The sequence below is a fragment of the Egretta garzetta genome, unplaced genomic scaffold, assembly GCF_000687185.1.
Source record: "Egretta garzetta isolate BGI_Z169 unplaced genomic scaffold, ASM68718v1 scaffold22, whole genome shotgun sequence".
NCBI classification, from domain to species: domain Eukaryota; kingdom Metazoa; phylum Chordata; class Aves; order Pelecaniformes; family Ardeidae; genus Egretta; species Egretta garzetta.
Genome location: NW_009259102.1, coordinates 2,138,440 through 2,158,215, shown reverse-complemented (window position 1 = coordinate 2,158,215; position 19,776 = coordinate 2,138,440).

Sequence of the window (19,776 nt, the reverse complement as noted above, 5' to 3'; positions counted from 1 at the left end):
TATTTATAAAAACTTTTCTTATTATCCCTTACAGCAGTGGCCAGGTTAAATTCCAGCTGGACTTTTGCCTTTCTAATTTCCTCTCTGCATAACCTGACAAGATCCCTGTACTCTTCTTGGGTTGCCTCCCCCTTCTTCCAGAGCTGGTAAGCTCTCCTTTTTTCCCTTAGTCACAGTGGTAGACCTCTGTCCAGCCAGGCTGGTCATTTTCCCCGCCGATTCGTCTTACGACACATGGGGACAGCCTGATCCTGTGCATTTAAGACTTCTTCCTTGAAGAATGCCCAGCCTTCTTGGACCGCTTTGCCCTTCAGGAATGTCTCCCAAGGGACTCCCCTAACCAGTGTTCTGAACAAAGTCTAACAGGCCAAAGTCTAACCTCTGGAAATCCCTGGTGATGGTTTTGCTGACCCCCTTCCTTACTTCACCAGGAATCGAGAACTCTATAATTTCATGGCCACTAAGGGGTCCAGGAACCTCCTAACTGTTTCCTCTCTGTTGTGTTGTATTTCCAGCAGACGTCCAGTAAGTTGAAGTTCCCCGTGAGAGCAAGGGCTTGTGATTGAGAGACTTCTGCCAGCCGCTTGTAGAATACTTCATTGACCTCCTCAACCTGGTCGGGTTGTCTATAACAGACACCCAGCAGGATATTGGCCTTGTTGGCCTTCCCCCTCATCCTAACCCATAAGCACTCAGCATCATCATCATGATTGTCGAGCTCTGTACAATCAAAACACTCTGTAACATACAGAGCCACCCCACCGCCTCTCCTCCCTTGCCTGTCCCTTCTGAAGAGTTTGTAGCCATCCGTTGCAGCACTCCAGTCATAGGAGGCATCCCACCATGTTTCTGTGATGGCAACTACATCATAGCCATCCTGCTGTACAATGCCTTCCAGCTCCTCCCGTTTGTTGCCCATGCTGCCGTGCATTAGTGTAGATGCACTTGAGCTGGGTTATAGGTGTCACCCCCAGCAACGGGGTGGCACCCCCAGGCTCCACTCTAGTGAGCCTGTTTATATCCCCTCCCGGCTTCGGGCCTAGTTTAAAGTCCTCTCAGTGAGCCCCACCAGTTCATGAGGGAGGATCCTTCTCCCCCTCTGAGAGAGCTGGGCACCATCTGCTGTCAACAGGCCCGGTGCTGTGAAAACCTCCCCATGATCAAAGAACCCCAAGCCCCTCCAATGGCACCAACCTTTGAGCCACGTGTTAATCAGTCTGGTCTTCCTGTTCCTTTCCATGTTCCCTCCTGACACTAATGGGATCAAGGAGAACACTACCTGTGCTCCTGATCCTTCAACCATTTTTCTTAGTGCCCTGAAGTCCCTTTTGATCGGTTTGGGGCTTCTCTCTGGCATCTCATCGCTCCCAGCCTGTACAATCAAGAGTGGATAGTACTCAGAGGGTCATACCAGATCAGGGAGTCTCTTCACCCTCTCTCCAGCATACCATGTACCGCTAGAAGGTGTCAGTCAATGTCCTTTTTGTGTTACTGCCTTTGTGTTTGCAGGAGTGATCAGTAATACCAACAGAGCTTAATTAGAAAAATATACATATATACACACATCTTCTCATACAAATATATACACATTGTGGCCTGGAAATCCTTGGAACCTTGGGGCAAATTCACAAAGCCAACAAGGTGCCTAAGTCTTTGATTCAACAGATAATGGGCTGTTATACCAAAACCCTCAGAGAGATCTCTTCCCTTGCACGTATAAACTCATTGTATTGCCGCTTAAGTGGCAAAAACCAAAGCACCAAAAATAGGGGTAACAAGCAACAGAAGGGAAGGAGGTGATGAAGTAGGAACACGTAGTGAGAACACATCATAAGTGCACTTACATGAATGAGAAAATAAGGAAAAATCCTCTGCCTCAGCTCCCCAGCTTAGCTGTCTAACAATCTGTGATTACCTTCAGACCTAGCAGAGGACATAATCTTAAGAAAAAGTTTGGAAGAAGAGAAACTGGTAGTGAAAATGATATTCAGAGCAATTAAAGGACATATTGAACCCATCTTAAATTACTCTTCCAAAGCCTCTTACTGAGTTACGTCTCGCATAGAGCAGAAACTTGACTTTTACTGTATTGCCCTCAATAAAGAACCCCCCAACACCGCTTCACTTGAGGTGTAGTTACAACCCATTCAATCACACTTGAATAGGAATGCACATAAATCAACTGCCTTGTAGTTTCATACCTTCTGTGCAGAAGTGAATGATCTTTAATATTTTGAAAGTATGGAGTCTTTACTGTATACGTTTCCTACATGGCTTCATAAAAATGTGAATGAATTTAGTATGAAAAACAATTCCTTTACACTGTATTATAGCCAGAAATGCATAGCATAGAAAGATGACACCCTAAGGAAGTACTCAATGGCTTCCCATTCTTACAGTCTTATATGTGTGCATTTTTGACTATCAAGGTTGTGGAAGAGAGGGACAATGCTGAGGACTAGGTTTAGTGAATCAGTCCCCAGCTAAGTGGCCTCTCTTGCAGACAGACTGCTTACTGCAGGTATCAACATGTGTACTGTTCTACCCCTTTAATTTACAAAGCCCAAGCCGAACCCAACAGTTGACTGTACATAGCTGTTGGTTGTACCTCTCCTCCACATTTCTAAACCATTAAATCCTGGGAAGCAAATGCTACATTCCCTGTTACCTGAAGAGAGTTACCAAACATTTCCCATTTGGGTCTGTGAGAACAGAAGAAAAATTCCTTGCAGCTGCACCACCTACACTCACCTCTACAAGGCAAGGGACAACTTTGCAATTGTTGGAGTATCCAAAATTCTTATTATATGGATTTAGGCCTGCATGGGTACTCTAAGCCAGATTCTGTGGTGCACCAGGGCACACTCAGTCCTTCTTTAACTTCTACAAGCTTACAAGCTTCAGAACACTTTAGGCCACTGAATGCTATCAAAGCAATCATTTTCCTCCCCTGCAGGGGACAGGACGGGGGGGTGGGGGGGAAGGGGCAGAAAAAGAAAAGTGCAAAAACACCTCAAGCCAGTTAAGAAATATGCTCCAGTATTAGAATTCCTCTGTGGGAATTTAGCTATACTGTCATCTGCGTATTTATGGTCTAAATTATCCCACATTTTAGATAATGTCTTTCAAGCTACATTCCAAAATAGCAGCTATAAGCATTTGCATGTTATACACAGTCAAAGCTTGCATTTGTACTTACCAGTACTGATAGGTGTGTGTGTCTGCATCCACAAGTACCAGAAAATCATTTAATGAATATTAAATTTGTTGAGTAAGAGAGAGGATTGAATCTGGAGACAAGCTCAAAGCTGTTTCTTTAAATTTTGGGGTTCTGTTGCTGTCAAAAGGGAGCAGTTCAGTTTCAGGAATATGGAGAAACCCCCAGCCTCTATTTTGCTCAGTACAGCACTCTGAAATTTCACATGGCGAGGAGCACTTCTTGCCACGTATAAGCTGCCTTGGTGTTTCAGAACATATGGTATGTAAGATCACATGCTGTTCTACATCTCCTACCATGGGTAAGAGCAGCAGGGTGAGCGGAGAAGCGGAAGGTAGGATTAATTCCAGATTTGCAAGCACTTCTATTTGGATAATATTCCCTTACTTTAGTGAAAATGGTACTAACAGAAAAATTAACCCAGCATGGTAAATAGTGTAAGAACACTAGGCTTCAGAAGGGAAGCTAATCTTAGGCAGGATATTTATTGTGCCTGCTAGCTTTAGGAAGCCAGTGATCTACTGTGGTCTTCATGTGCTGATGCATGGTGCCATCATTAAAAGATGGGGGGAGGAGATACAGACAGAGGCTAAAACCTTGTGTTACGTTTCTATCCACAGGTGGGACATCTGCAAGTCCACCTCCCTCTCCCAAGACAATCAAGCTGCTAATTTTCCCAAGGTGCAAATACTTTTATAAGCATTGTTCTTTATGTCTTCAAAACAGTGTGACAATGTGTATTTACTCATACCTTCACTGTAGACAGTCTTCCATCCAGTGTACAACAGGGTATTGTTCAGGCAGGCAGCATAGTTTATCAGCAGATGCTTCTGCCTCTATTTTTTATGTCAGTGGGTTTATTGTAGGAAAATGGAAGGAGAGTGATGAAATACTTCACTTTTAAAAATCCACTTCCAAACACTACACTATTTTGGACTGCCTAAACAATCTATTTTATGCAATGTTTGTGATCTAAAACAATACCCCTTTTGCACTCTCTTTTTTGCATTGTAAGTCATGTTGTGTGTTTACATACAGCACCACAGAGAAGTTATATCTGAGGAAGCAGTGTATTTATGATTTACAATCTGTTTAGGATGTTTTTCAGAAAACTGAGTAAGTGATACTGTACAATGTACCTTTATTTCGCACAGACATTTTTACACAAACTTGCCAAATCTGTTGACTATGTGAAATGTGAAAAAATCATGGCGGTAGGAGTAAGAAATAAATTATCATATTGGAAAGTGGGAAAATACAGGTATTCTGAAGAAATAAACGGAGGGTTAATAAGACAGGCAAGCCCACTAAAAACGTTTTCTAGAATGCTGGTACTATAAAAAAGACTTTCAAATATATGCTGGTGATCAAGTTTGAAGGACAGAGATAAGTATGTGTTAAATGGTGTAGGAGGATAGATGAAATGAGGCAGAAAGACAGAAAAAGAAAGAAAAGTTTTATGAGAACGTTGTTTTGGTGGGATTTTGAACACAGATATGAGGGGTAAATTGATACAGAAATATTGTATAATAGATGTTCCTGCATCCTTTTTCCACCAAGAGATTGATGTTAGCAAAGATTGATTGCATGTATTTAAATTCATTTAAGTTCATGATCTGGCCATCTGCTCTTAGGGACTTGTATGGGTCAAATCCAAAACGAGTTATCCCTGACTCAACCCACATCCATTGCTAGTTGTTCTCATCCTTGAACCAAGTTCCTAAGTGCAGAGCTATAGGAGACCTTACATGGTGAAGTCTGAGGCACAGAAGGCATGGAGCACCTCAGTGTGATCTGTGTCTGCTGTCACTGATTCACCTGTCGTATTAAGCATCAGTCCTGCATTTTGTTTTGCTTTTTACTACCAACGTAGGGGTAGAAGCCCTTCCTGTTGCTGTTGACCTGTCCTATCCATCTCAGCTCCATTTGAGTTTTAGCTTTCCTCATACTATCTCTGCATGCCTGGGCAATGTTTCTAAATTCTTCCCTTTTTCGACCTCCATATACTGCCTTTTTGTGTTGGAGCTCCATCATGAGTTTTCTGCTACCCAAGCTGGTGTCCTGAGATGTCTGCTTTTCTGCCTAAGCATTCATTCTTGTGCATAGACATCTCCATCTTTGAAGCCTGTTTCTTAGTATTAAGCTGCTTTGCAGATGGAATTTCCTCATTCTCATTTATGATGTTGTGCTGTATTGCTTTTCAGTTTATCCTGTCAGTGTAGGAGCTCAACACACTGGGTGTCAGGATTTTGTTTATCTGTTTTTGTTCTACTTTGGAGATGGCATGATTAGATTTAGTGGCTCCAAAGAGTTAATTGTTTAGACATTAGCTAGGCTGTGAGCATTGTTATTGCAGAGTGGCAGGGTTTGTTAATTTTTATTAGGGTTGTACAAACCCCTTCTGAGGTAGAAATCATTTCTGTACAGATCGAACATACACACACAATCAACTTACCTAGAATAGAGCAGATTCAAAAATTCTAGAAGATTTAATTTTTTGGTTTGTTTTTCATTATTAAACTGCATTTTGTGGTAACTACTCTGTGAATGAGAGGTACAAGATATGTGAAAAAAGAAAGTGAGCAACCATGTAAAGACAATTTTTCCCTTTCTTCCCTCTTTGCTCATTCATTTTGTTGAGGATACCCTTGCTCTTGCTAAGAGACAAGCACGTCAACTAAAAGGACCTGACCTAGGATATAGTAGGGATTAGATTGGAGCAGCATCTTTAGATGAGCACTGTTATTAAAATACTAAAAAGAGAAGAGGGACTCCACAAATAATAGGCTGTTCCAGATGGATAAGTGGCAGCTCCAAGTTGTTCTTATTTTACTGGAACTAAAGGGTTAAGATTAACAGGAAATATGGAGTTTTGGATTTCATTAGTTTTGTTTAGGGAATAAACAATTTTTGTCTGTATATCCTTTCTTTTTTGAGACTCTTTTACTGTTGCTCATTCCTAGGATAAAAAATAAAAAAATATATTAATTCAAAATACTTTACACTTATAGAGAATTTAATCTAACCACTTTGTCTTTTTCCCCCCTGTCTCTTGTTCTGTCTTTCTGATCTCTTTACCTGCCTAATATATCACACTAAAAGACACTACCAATGTGTCAAGGCCACACTTTAAAAGGAAATATTCATTTGCAGAGGTTGCGGTCTCCATTCCTTTTTTGAATCACTGCTGTCTAACAGTGTACATCTCACTTCCATGTCTTGCTATATCCCACAGGATGCCATGTCAGCCCTCACACTGAACAAAAATTACTGTGTGTTTCATTTTGTTTCCATAGCTGACAGCTGGATCTGTTTTAAATACTCAAAGTGATTATGAAATAATTGGAGGTTAATACGTGATAGGGGTGCCTTTCAGAAGAGGGTGTTTTCTTTCCTGTTTTTCCACACAAAAACCTGTGAATCAGAATAGAATTTATAATCTAACAGTTTCAGCCCGTGCTTTTAGAGTTGTTTCTGAAGTACTATGACACCAACCTGTGCAGCATACTGGGAATAGTGGTCAAGGAGTATATGTTCCAGGTCCTCAGTTACAGATGTCCCTTTCTTACCTCTTGTAGCCATCCTGAAATGATAACAAGGCATGTTGTTAGTGGGCTGGTTTAATTGTTTCTTATTTTTTCTTCTAAATATTATGAGTGAGTGAAACTATGAGCCAAACTTATCAAATAATTCAGGTGTTTTAACTTAAGTTACCAGCACAAAACTAATGCAATTGTGTTAAACTGTGAGTTAACAAATACATTACACTGGTTGGAGTTTGATGGAGGAACTGGAATGTGATGCTGCTTCTGATTCTGTACAGCTTGCTGCACCATCGTTATCCTCTTTTCTAACACAGGCAAAATATTTGTATTGACTTTTCACTGGAAATTTTTAGATGTCTAATAAAATATAATTAATAAAGGTTTTTCTCTTTAATATATGTTTTTTACTGCCCTCACTTTCACCTACTTCATCTGCTCTACACCTGTCTGACCTCTAACTTGTAACAGCCTGCAGAGAGAATATTTTTAACAGAGAATTTATAGATGATTATTTGTGCATAATATCCACAGTTAAAAAGTAAAAAGAAGTTTGAGTAATTAAATGTATTTCCCAGGCTAAAATCTTCACCAACCAGTATCAACTTCAAAAAAAGATGCTTAATGCATAGACCCAGGTTTTCCTGCTGTGCTTTGTTTTTTAAACAAGAGATGAGAAATCAACACCCACAAACAGTCCTATTTACTCTAAGGAAAATATACTTTTGGACACTTCAAAGCTTTTAACATTTAGACTAAAATATAAGGTTGGTAAATTTTAGATCTGCTTTTCATAGTTTCATACCCACGCATACAAAATTTGGTGATATATTAATAAAAGAAAAAATATAACCTACTGTGGACCTCAGTGAATTCTAAGCACATTGAGTTTTAGTCTTTTCTCCTTCTATTCCTTGAATAATTTTAGGTGACAACTGTTTTCTGAGAATTGATCACCATATTCAGCACTTAACATGACAGGGCCATTTGGGAATTATGTAAATTTTTATGTATGTATATAGAAGCACCATAGGAATAATCTACCTAACTTGGTAATAATGTCGAGGAGAGATGGTGGCTGTCTGCTCGGCCACCCTGACAATTCTGTGCTGGTTCTTCCAAGTAGTTGTGCCTTTCATCAGGTTGTGTTTAGGAGTCAGGATCAGGCCTGGTGAGGGGAACCAGGTCAGACACAGATCCTAAAGAAATTTTGCTGAAAGGAAAAATCAGATTCTAATAACACTTGCCCTTGACTTTCCCCACCCTCTTGGCTTTAGGATCTAAATGCAATATCCTCCTCATGCTTTCCTGAAATGAAGTATAATATCAGACCATACAGAACTGCTTACTGCATAGTATATTTTTTAGTCATTTTTTTTTTCTTAAATATGATTCAAGTCAGCTATCCAGAAAACACTTGCCATGCCTGGAGACCAGCTGCTGTCTTGGTGTTCTTTGTTTACTCTGTGATGCAGGATCTCAGTTTTCGGTGTGTTGCCTTTTTTTTTTTTTTTTTTTTCTACATCATCTTTGACTCTGTAACTGAAGTCTTGCCTAGTAAATGGTGCTGAAGCTTGAGTACATCATATCTATCCATCTAGCGATGTATCACTTTTCACCACTGTTGCACTTCGGACTAGCTGATTGCTTGAGACATCAAAGCATTTGCTCCCTTTTTGCAAGTGAGATACTATGTAGTGTCATTTGTATTCACCTCAGGCAGATGCTGAGCCTCTGTTCATTCCATCAAAGAACTATTTATGAGGCTGTAAAAAAGATGAGTTTCTCTGAATAGTCTCCAAATTAAACTTTTAAAAGTTTAATGTTGGCACACAAGAATAATTACAGTTATAAACCATTAAACATTTAGAGGAAATTTATAGTATTGGAGGAGAAAATTTACAGCTGTGGTCAAATGTAATAAATTTCCTCTGAAAAGCATTTCCACAGAAACATTTCTTTCTGAGAATTAAAAAATGTAGTGCTTTATTAACACCACCAAAATGCACAGGTAATGTCTTTAAACATTACTTAGATAGGAAAATTCATATCTTTATAAGATGCTGTTAATTAACCCTGCAGAAGTGTGTAAACATATACCCATACATATATAGCCACACAGATATATGTTATTTTTGATTTGTTTGGTGTTTTTTACATCAGTAAGTATGGGGCTCTGAGTTCACTCGTTATATCAGGCTGCATATGCTATGTGATCCTAGAAGGCAGTCCAATGGCTTGCAATTTTTTTCCAAGAATTATGATGTTGCCATTATCGCATACCTGCAGGGCAGTTAACATCTATGAAGCTTAGTCAGTCCTTTAGTTAGTCCTTAGACAGTCCCTATTTTTCTTTGCTACCATGTCTTTGATTTAACATTATACAAAATAATCTCACCTCGATCCTCCAAATCTTTCCGCTCATAGAGCAAAAGGTATAGAATCTGTCTCTGCTCAGCCCTCATGCTACCTAATAAAACTCTGCTTTCTAGAAATATCCTCAAATGAAATTAGTTTATCTGAGGCAAAATTCAAAGTCTATGGAAGGAACTAAAAAGATACCCATTAATTTCTCTGGGCTTTGATTCATGCTATTTTTCACTTTAATTATTTCATGTGACATCTAGTTCTCTTGGAAACATTTGGATTTTGTCTTTTCAAACAAAACAGGGATGAAACTTATTTCTTTTCAATATTTTATGCCTAAGGAGAAGCAGAAGCATTTCAGATTCCTTAGCTAACTTTTGATTTCACTGAGTTATTATAATTCATTATGCATAGCTAACAATCACATATTCCTATTTACAATTCTTTAGTGTAAAGGAGACAGTAAAGTATACCACTGAAATAGAATAAATCAGAAATATTTAACTGAACATGTAAATTAGACTGTAAACATTTTGGGCAGAGCCTGTACGGTTTATGCTTATAGCTTTGCACAGCACAATAGGACATAGCCATGACCTTCAGAAGATATTGCAGTATAAACAATGAAATGATGGTATTTCATAAAAATAATCACATAAATAAAAATAATTATTTAATTTCTTGTGCAGAATTTGTGTCAAACTCTGTTGCATGTTTACATTGTGTCATCACAAAAATCTCAAATTTGCTTTAACAGTGCAGTGCTGTCTTTTCCACTCCTCTCTCACTGAAGGCCCTGGGATTATTAATATCTTATTGATAAAAACTACTGGTTTGGACAGTAGTTGGTGGTCTTTGAATGTATGAATGAGAAATAAAGAAATAAATTTGAATGGAGAATCAGACTCTTAGCTGTTTTCCCTAGGTTTAGATGCACTTTTTTCAAGAGAACTAGAGTCTCCTTTCCACAGCATTTCTGCTAAGACACTTCAGATGCCATGATTTCAGTCCAAGATCTCAAACGAATTTAAATGCAGTCAACAGAATGGTTTCCTGTAAACTGTGGGACACTGTGTCAGCTGGCAGCCACATGGAATGAAAGCAATGCCCCAAAGAACTACCAGGGTATACATATACGAGATCACAACTCACAGAGTGAGTGCAGGATCCAACAGACCTTCATACCTTCTCTTTTTTCCTTCTGTCCTGCTTGGCTTTATCACTTTCATGCATTTCCTTTCTTTGCAAATTGTATGATTGTTTCTTAATTAAAATTAATCTTTTAATTAAAAAAAAACCAGTGAAAAATATTTTGAAATTACTTTTCTGTTCAAATGTGGTGATTCTGTCTGAGCAAGGATATAGGAGAAGGTGATGTCTCACACAATTTATTCATCTACCCCAGCTGATGGAGCAAATGAATCAGAAATTGCTGCCTAGCAACATTTATAAATGTTCAGATTGATCAAAAGGTCTGGGAAGGCGAAATCAAGGCATTCTAGCAATGTACTGATAGTTATTGACTCTAGTCAGTACTGTAGGCTTCCTTTGTACTAGGTGTATATAATTCTGGCTGTACTTTAAACATACACAATCCAGACCAGATAGACCAGATATTGTTAGAACATGGATATTTTATACCATATCATTGCTTTCCCCACCCAGATAAGCTAGAATGCAAAAACAGTGATAGTTTCTACCAAGCATCAGTAAGAAGGCTCAGTTGTATACCTTCAGTTCTAAAGGAATATGCATTAAGCACACTGCTGATGTACCCTTTGCAGAGGATGGAGAGGAGAAATAAAAAAAAAAAGAAAAGCGGAGAAAAAAGCCCAGAGAAAACAATAAGGGAAAGACCTTCAAATAACTTCAGCAGTTAGGCTTAAGTTCTGAAAAAAAAAGGGGAGGAGATGACTGGAAAAGATAATCTAACTGGTTCTAAGGCTTTTAATGCTTACTTTTATAAGGTCTGTGCGCACAGGATTTGTTTGGTACTACAGTCAGCTAGAGGAAATACAGTGATGGATGACAGTTTCTCATAATTTCTGTGCTGCAAAGCCACTGTAAGGCTGAAATGCTTTCAGAGGTGCTGCAACTGCAACTGGCACCATGATCTCTAAGCAATGATCACAATTTACAAAACCATATTGATTAGTATATTGCTAATATGCAGCTTTGAAATCAAGAAGTAGGGCAGCTGCTTCTTTGTAGCTTGTGAATGTCCAGTCTGCTGAGAACTGTGCCTATTGCTATCCCTGAGGAAAGCTGCCAGAGGCCCATTCAGGCTGATAAAAATATGAAGAATAAAATGAGTATCTATTTAAAAAGCACTCCTCTATCTCCTCCTCCTCCTCCCTACAATGAAAACCAAACTGTTCGAGTAAAAACTGAGGTTTCAGTTTCTGTGTGCAGCAGATATGTGAAACTGCTGACTGACTGATTGATCTAAGCTAAAAGTAATAATTATGTCTTTTATCTCTATGTGACAGAAAAGCTCCCAGGAAATCTATGTCTGATAAAGGTGAGTTCTTTACTTTCATTGGTTTGATACATAGTCAACAACAAAGTGTAATAAACCTTTCTTTCTTCTTGCTTATTTATCCTAGTGATGGTTATAGATTTTATCACATGAGAAGAAATTGGTTCTTTGTTTCCTTATTTATGCATGACATTAATGCCTCCTTCTCTTGAAAAAAAATCATGTATGGGAAAGCCCCATGAAATACATCAGCTTTTCTAATAATTGTGGTGGGGATGTGTGTGAGGGAGATATAGGTCTAATCTAAGTACTTTTTTATTACTTTCTTGTTCAGCTTCTAAATTATTTTTCTAATTAAAAACCAGGGATATTACCCCTGGAATTATCTGAAGGGCTTTGGTTGGCATATTCTTATGTCTTCTTCCCTTAGATGAGTTTGTAGCAGTTTTTCCCTCTTTCCAGGTTAGGGAAACCTGCCAAAGGAAAACAAGCCTTTAAAGCTTTCTAACTTGCTTGTCTTACTTTTTCAATAATGACTGTTACTGCATGTTACATGATTCACCACAGTCTTCAAAAATGACTAATGCCTGAAGTTCTTTCAACTTTAGGAAGACAATTTATGAGTTGCGACACTGGGACACAGGATGGTGCTAGGGCAGTGGCAGTATAGCTCTACTGTCTGAGCTTCTAAGCAAGAAGATGCAGAGTATTTATTGCTGGGCCTCATGCTACGGTTAAGGTGATTCTTACCAGAATCTTACTACCAAAGAAATATTGAGCTACTAATGTAATATAGCCAGCTATCGGAAGTTTGGGGATTTGTCATGTTTTAACTACAGTTTAATTTATAATGACATAGATGTCAAGCATTTGTAAATTTCAGCAGTTAATATTCTTAACAGATATAGGAATACAGGAATGAGAGTACATTAAAGTCAGAGATAAGGACAGATCAACTGAAGTAAAGAACTGTTCCTTGTGACTAGGTCAGGAAATATCTTTGACCTGACTTAGGCTGAAGCACTGCAATATCTTAGAATTACTTGCTTCATCATTTTTATTTATGCATATGTTAATGCTGGCTCAATATGAACCAGCAGTGTGCCCAGGTGGCCAAGGCAGCCAACAACATCCTGACGTGGTATCAGGAATAGCATGGACAGCAGGACCAGGGCAGTGATCATCCCCCTGTACTCAGCACTGGTGAGGCCACCCCTCAGATAGTTCAGTTTTGGGCCCCTCACTACAAGAAGGACACTGAGGTTCTGGAGCATGTCCAGAGAAGGTCAATGAAGCTGAAGGGTCTCGAGCACAAGGCTGATGAGGAGTGGCTGAGGGAACTGTGGGTGTTCAGTCTGGAGAAAAAGAGACTCAGTGGAGACCTTATCACTCCATATAACTGCCTGAATGAGGCTGTAGTGAGGTGGGTGCAGACATGTGGATGTGACACTTAGGGACATGGTTGAGCAGTGGACTTGGTAGGGTTAGGTTTCTGGTTGGACTACATGATCTTAAATGTCTTTTCCAACATAAATGTTTCTCTGATTCTATGATAGCAGCTACTCCTGTGGTCAAATATAAGGAACAGTGGCAAACCGTGTCAGGATAATGCCTTTCATCTCAAGAGATCTCCATACTTCAAAAATGCAGGTATTGTGTTCTTCCTTTCTCATCTCATTAAAAGTGAACTGTAGAAGAAAGTGTCTCACATAAAGTAGTACCTGTAAGCAATCCTTAAGCGTGCTATGAAGTACAGTCATTCCTGCAATAAAACTCTATAGCTGCGTCAGTGGTCATGCACCATGGCACAGAAGGACAGAAATAAAAGAGGAATACATTACCTTTTCTCCTCAATTGTCTCTTCACTAGATGAAAAGCCTGACTAAATTTCAAGAGGAAAGAAAAAAGCTACTTGAAAATCATGAGCTTTTCCACTTCTTACCCTGTGTTTGAATATAGCACATCCTGGAAGGCAAGTAAAAGCAAACGTCACGATTTCATCAACTTTCTTGCCTCAGATTAAACAGCTTTCACAATTCCTTCACAGTGATCCTGTAGCCAGGAACTGATGGAGTATAGTAGCTTCCTGGCCATATCTCTTTCTGAGGTGGCTGTGTTAAAGGACCATATTGCTTCAGAGTAGCAGTAGAGAGCCAGCTTATCCATTTTTTGTATCTGCACATTGTGGAAGGGAGACAGACACAGGTAAAACCTATCAAGGCCATGACTATGACCAACTCACATCACTGCCATTACATACAGGAACTTAATTACTTGTTCTAAAGATATGGTCCCTGCATATTGGGAATGGAAGGGAAAAATGGACTGGTTTTTTCGTCTGTACAATTAGGGGACTAATGAGACAAAAAAGCTAGTTACTTTGCCAGATCTGTGCTGATCTTGCACCTATCTACCTATACTATGCCTTCAAAGACACCTGGGGAAGCCAGAGAGCTTTAATGTCTCTGAGTAAAGTCAACTTCTTCCAGAGGAACTTCTGAACTTGGTCAGATGAAGCTAGTGGCAAAAAAAGGAATTTGGGCAGCAGTAACCCCAGAGCAAGGGGAGAGAAAATGGGAGATAATGGCAAATGGGAAAAGAAGGTGCCGGGGCAACAGGGTGAGATGAATAATCAGAGAGGTGATTAGCAAATTTTGCATAATTTTGTAAGAGGATCCTGTTTTAATCCCCTGTGAAAAGAAATTCTGGTCCAGACCTTCCACAGAAATTTATGAAACGCAGCCGTGTCTCTCCAGTTTAAAGAGACTGCACCAGTTCTAGTTCACAGTTGTTCTTCAGGTCATTGGTCTTCACTTGCACTCAGCTGGGTCTGAAAGGCTGACTTTGTCCCTCAGACCGTTTAGGAATTAGGTCCACAAGCTGATGCTAGCAAAGAGGAGGCCTCAGTAGAGCATGGTCAGCAAGCTCTGATGTTCATATACAGTAAATGGAGAAAACAATACATCCAATGGTTCACCTATTCATGAAGGGAAAGAAATATCTGTGGTTTTATGACAGTGATGTCAACTAAGCATCGATTGACAGTTAAAACAGCATTTATTGAGACTTAATAGGAAAGATGATGAGTAATCTTTAATAGAAAAGATGATGTGTAATCTAGTTAAAATTATAGGACACAAATATAATTAGATTTTCCACACATAAAAATTATAACGAATATTTAGGCTCTTAATTGGATTTTAAAAAGCCAGTAATATCGAGTTAATAATTGTGACAACTAATAGAGTATCTAACTAAATGTCAGTATTTTTATTAATTGATATTTAATTTTCTGTAGACTGTCTTGGCAAATGTTAATTAAATGCCAGAAAATTCCTTACAAATTTTAGCATATTAATAACCTTAAATTATGCCTTTATTGCTTACATAATTGTAAGTTAATTACACAGCTACAGACTTACTTTCTACCTTTTACACAGAGTGCAGGAGGATGAAGTTTCTTATGGGTCAATAAACTCACCTGCTTATTAGCTACACAAACGGAAATTGAAAGCTGATCCTCTGTAATCATGTTTTTTCTGTTATGTGGCACATATTAATTTCTGGCAACCCCTAGTTCCAGCCAAAGCAATTTGAAACAGGTGCAGTGTATATTTTTCCTTATTTCCAGTATCTATATGGTAAAAGCTCATTAATTAAGTCTGTAATGGTCCGGGATTCAGAAAAACAGTGAGAATTTAGAATACTTACATTCTTGATAATCAAAAACTTGCAGCTGCTTTTGATGACTAAACATTGCCATTAACTAGCTTTACCATTGGTAACTTAAGTCATTCAGAACAAGAGAATGGAATTTAGGTCAGCCTACCAAATGCTTTGTCTTTTATCAAAATACTGCACATATTTATCATTCAGAAAATTGTGAGTATTAACCTCAGCCAGCACCCAGGTACCACACAACCGCTTGCTCACTCCCCCCTGGTGTGATGGGAGAGAGAATTGGAGAGTAAAAGTGAGAAAACTCGGGGGCTGAGATAAAGACAGGTCAATAGGGAAAGCAAAAGCCGTGCATGCAAGCAAAGCAAAGCAAGGAATTCATTCACCACTTCCCATGGGCAGGCAGGTGCTCAGCCATCCCCAAAAAAGCAGGGCTCCATCACGTGTAACGGTGACTTGGGAAGACAAATGCCATCATTCCAAATGTCCCCCCCTTCTGTCTTCTTCCCCCAGCTTATATACTGAGCATGACATCATATGGTATGGAATAGCCCTTTGGTCAGTTGGGGTCAGCTGTCCTGGCTGTGCCCCCTCCCAGCTCCTTGTGCCCCTGGCAGAGCTGAGAGCTGAGAAGTCCTTGGCCAGTCTAAACACTACCCAGCAACAACCAAAACATCAGTGTGTTACCAACATTCTCTTAGTACTAAATCCAAAACAGAGCACTATGCCAGCCACTAGGAAGAAAATTAACTCTGTCCCAGCCAAAATCAGGACAGATACTTATTTGAATACCTAGTGTCCCGCATCTAAGAACATGAACCCTTGATTCTGTTGTATTGTTTAGATGTTTTGGGACTGCTCAGGTTACAGCTTCTTATTCATTCTATGTTGTCTTACTTGCAAAGGAGCAAGCTTAACAAATACTGAATGATATTTGTGGGGTTTATCTCCTTACATACTTTTTTCTTTAATTAGAAGATAGCATGCAGAATAAGAAGCCATCAAAGACATAGACCTAAGTTTTTGGAATCACTGGGTTTTGTACTTTCACTGTGTGAATTAGGAGTGGTCAGTCATGCCTCAGTGCTATACATGAACAATTTCAGCACCAGTGGCTTGATTTCTGTTTTATACAGCTTCCATCCAAAAATAATCTATGGCTATTTGCAGGAGCATCAGGTGGGGAGTTTGAGGAAAATTCAGGTCAGAGAGGAGGCTGACAACTCAGATCTGTAACTGTAAAACTGCTACTTTTCAAAGGAATAATTCCCTGTACCACTGAAAGAGTGACTGTGCTTGCATTAGTTTTCTGGTTTTTTTGGAGAGGGATGTTAGTTCCTCTAAACTATGTTAAGATTCGGTAATCAAAGCCAATTTGTTAATATTTTGGTCAATGGCCAGGTTTTCCATGTATGCACATTGGACAGTCTACAGAAAAAGTAGGTGATGTTTTAGCTACTCTGGATGTTTATGGAGGACAGTGTGTGGAGCACATATACTATTCTCTCTTAAATACCTGAAAATAATGAAAGAAAGTTTGTCAGCTGAGTGAAAGCTTTTCCATCTTGATTGGGAAGCAGAGTTTCTTAATAATTTAGCACAAGGAGCAGTGTTTGTATTGAAAAAAGTAGGCTGCCAGAAAGATCACTTGGGTGCAGTCATTTTAATCCATGCCCTCTCCATTGTCAGTATGGCTGTACTTTTCTCCCCCTACAGATCACTTCTTTGATTTCTGGCTACAATAATTTTCTTCCACTAAATGAGAATTAATAATAATTTCATCCTTACATGATTTTTTTCTGGCATCTGTGCCATAGTAATTACATTGCTGTTGATTTGGTGTGGAAGATTTTAGTGGACCAAGCTTCTGCTTCCTCCTTTTTTTTCAAGGTGGCACTTTGGAGTTCAAGTCTGAGTTCTGGTAGGTAAGGCATACAGTCAAAAGTTGGACAGAAGTTTTCTCTAGGGATATGGATGCAGCTAAGAGTCTTTGCAAAAAACAAATTCAATAAAGCACATTAAGTGAAAGGCATCACTTTCCCTGTGTCTTACAAGAGAAATTTCTCTGGGGACAGCAATCACAGATGGATTGTGTGATCAACTGCAAGGTATTGAAGGGGTTCTGGGTATCAGAGAAGCTGACAGGAATGTATGAGGTCTCATTCTGTGAGCTGAGAGTGGATTTTGGTTAGTCAGTAAATTGGTTCTTTGTTGAGTAAACGTGTGGCAGCTGCAGAGGGTGATGTACATACAAGCAAGCTCCCACTGCAATTTCTAAATCATTCCCTACTGCAACCTTAGAAAACCCTTTTTCCTTCCCCAGTCCCAGACAACGCAGCATTTAGCACCAGCCCCCTGCTGCAGGTAAGATGACATGGCCATTCAGGTGTGCTTGTCCTCTGAACAATCCATCTCCCTTTCTTGTCTTCCACTGCTCTTAGTGAGGAACTTGCTTCTAAGCTATTCTCTGATGGTTTTTGTCTGTGTATCCAGGTGACCTTCTGAACTTGGCTTTTTGCCTGGTCTTGTCATTGAGCATCTCTTCACTTCATCTATGCTATAGTTCAGAACAAGATAGTTCATCAGACTCAAAGATTTCTGGTGGTTTATGTCAAATTGCAGATGCACTGTTGTATTTTGCAATGATCATTATTACTCTGAACTGCTCCTTGGACTTTTGGGAAGAGGTCTGTTAGATAGATCTGAATTTTCATTCACCCTGTCTCTTTTTCTTTGTTCACCATCTGGCTGGTTTTACTTATGCTCTTCTTTCTTGCACCTTCAGAAGGAAAGGCATCTTTTTTTCAGGTTGTCAAGGGATTCTGGGCACAGACACACTGCCTTGCTGCATATTGCAGGGGTACAGAGGAAGTAACACATACTGCAGTGCACCTCAGCTTCTTGCTTGCTTTCCACCCCATAGAAACTGAAGCTGTACCATCCTGTGGGGATAAAACCTTTCATTAAAAATGAAGGAGGGACTGCTAAACAATTGTACCCATGTATTAATACAATAGCTGAATACATAAAGTTGGGGACAGAGGTACTAATGACCTCTTTCTCCTGCCTGTCTGTTGATACTAGCTATAGCAGGTAGCACAGCTGCTAGAGACCATCACTGCTTCTAGGCCACCTCCACCATTTGTTTCAGTAGAAAGACCATCTTTTGCATCAGTGGTGTTTGATACTACAAAAAGAAAGCAGGATGAGAAGGGTGTGGGTATGTTGTTTATAGAGAACTCAGTGAATCAGAATGATTTTTGTGCATTGATTGATTTCAGTGGCAGCAAATAACACTGTCCTCTGTCATGTGACTTACCACTTTTATTTTGACTTTATGTTCCTCCTCAGTGACACAGTGGCAGAAGAAAAGTTTGATCCATTTCATTTATTTGTGATTATGGTAATTCATTACCCTGTTTGAGCTTCCTGTTTATATCTTACTGACTGAAGGAGAGGGGTCACCACAAATGGAGATGGTGAAAATTAGCTATATAATAATCTTATACCTAATTTTCAATTAACTTATCCTTAGTCCATAAATGTATCCTGTGGTGAAGTGCTCAGCTGGACATGTTTCAGAGGAATGTACTTTTGCAGAGCTATTATTGCTGGCAAACAGCATACATATTACCTTTGGTGAAGATCCTGTATCTACTGGTGTATCAGTAAGAGCAAGGTTATTGACAATATAGCTCAATAAAGATATACACCATCAAAATGGTGTATTAATGGGGAGACATTTTCAGCAGGTATAAATTGTCACAATATTGTTAATTTCAACACAGTAGCAGTGATTTCAACCAGTGTCAGGATCTTCAACAACCTGACATTGTGCTCTTCCTTATTAATGCATGAATGTGTTTGAGAGAGAGGCACAGAGAAATATTCTTATATGCTTGATTTCAATGGGAACGAGAGATGCTTCTCCCTTTTCTGGATCAGGCAGAAGTCAGACAGATGTGTGGGGTACTAAGCTGATAGAAATTAGGGTAGCTCATCAAAACTAATAATTAATTTGTTTGTTTAGAGGGGGAAAACGAAGAAAAGCAAGCTCAAAATTAGATTTGGTCTTACGTTTTCTTTTTGTCTTTAGACAGTGAATTAAAAAGAAGGAATAATGGTAAAAGTTTTCCATGCCTTTTCTTTCAGCTTTGTCAAGACTAACTGTTTGAAAGTTCAAGTCATGAAAGAATCAGTGAGGCTCTGGCTTTGGCATTCTGGTATTTACAGGGCTTGGGTTTAAAATCTCTAAGGAAGGTAAGTTCAAATCAAACTAAATCAACAATTTTTGCTTGGTAGTAAAATTCCACAAAACTTGTAATAAAAAAGATTATTGGGGATCTCTTGTTACCAAATAACCTCACCCCAGCATACTTTTTGCTTTAACCAGCTCTGTTTTCTGTAACAGCTCTATGTTCAGGTAGCTTTCCTTGTCGTGGTTTAACCCGGCTGGCAACTCAGCACCACGCAGCCGCTCGCTCACTCCCCCC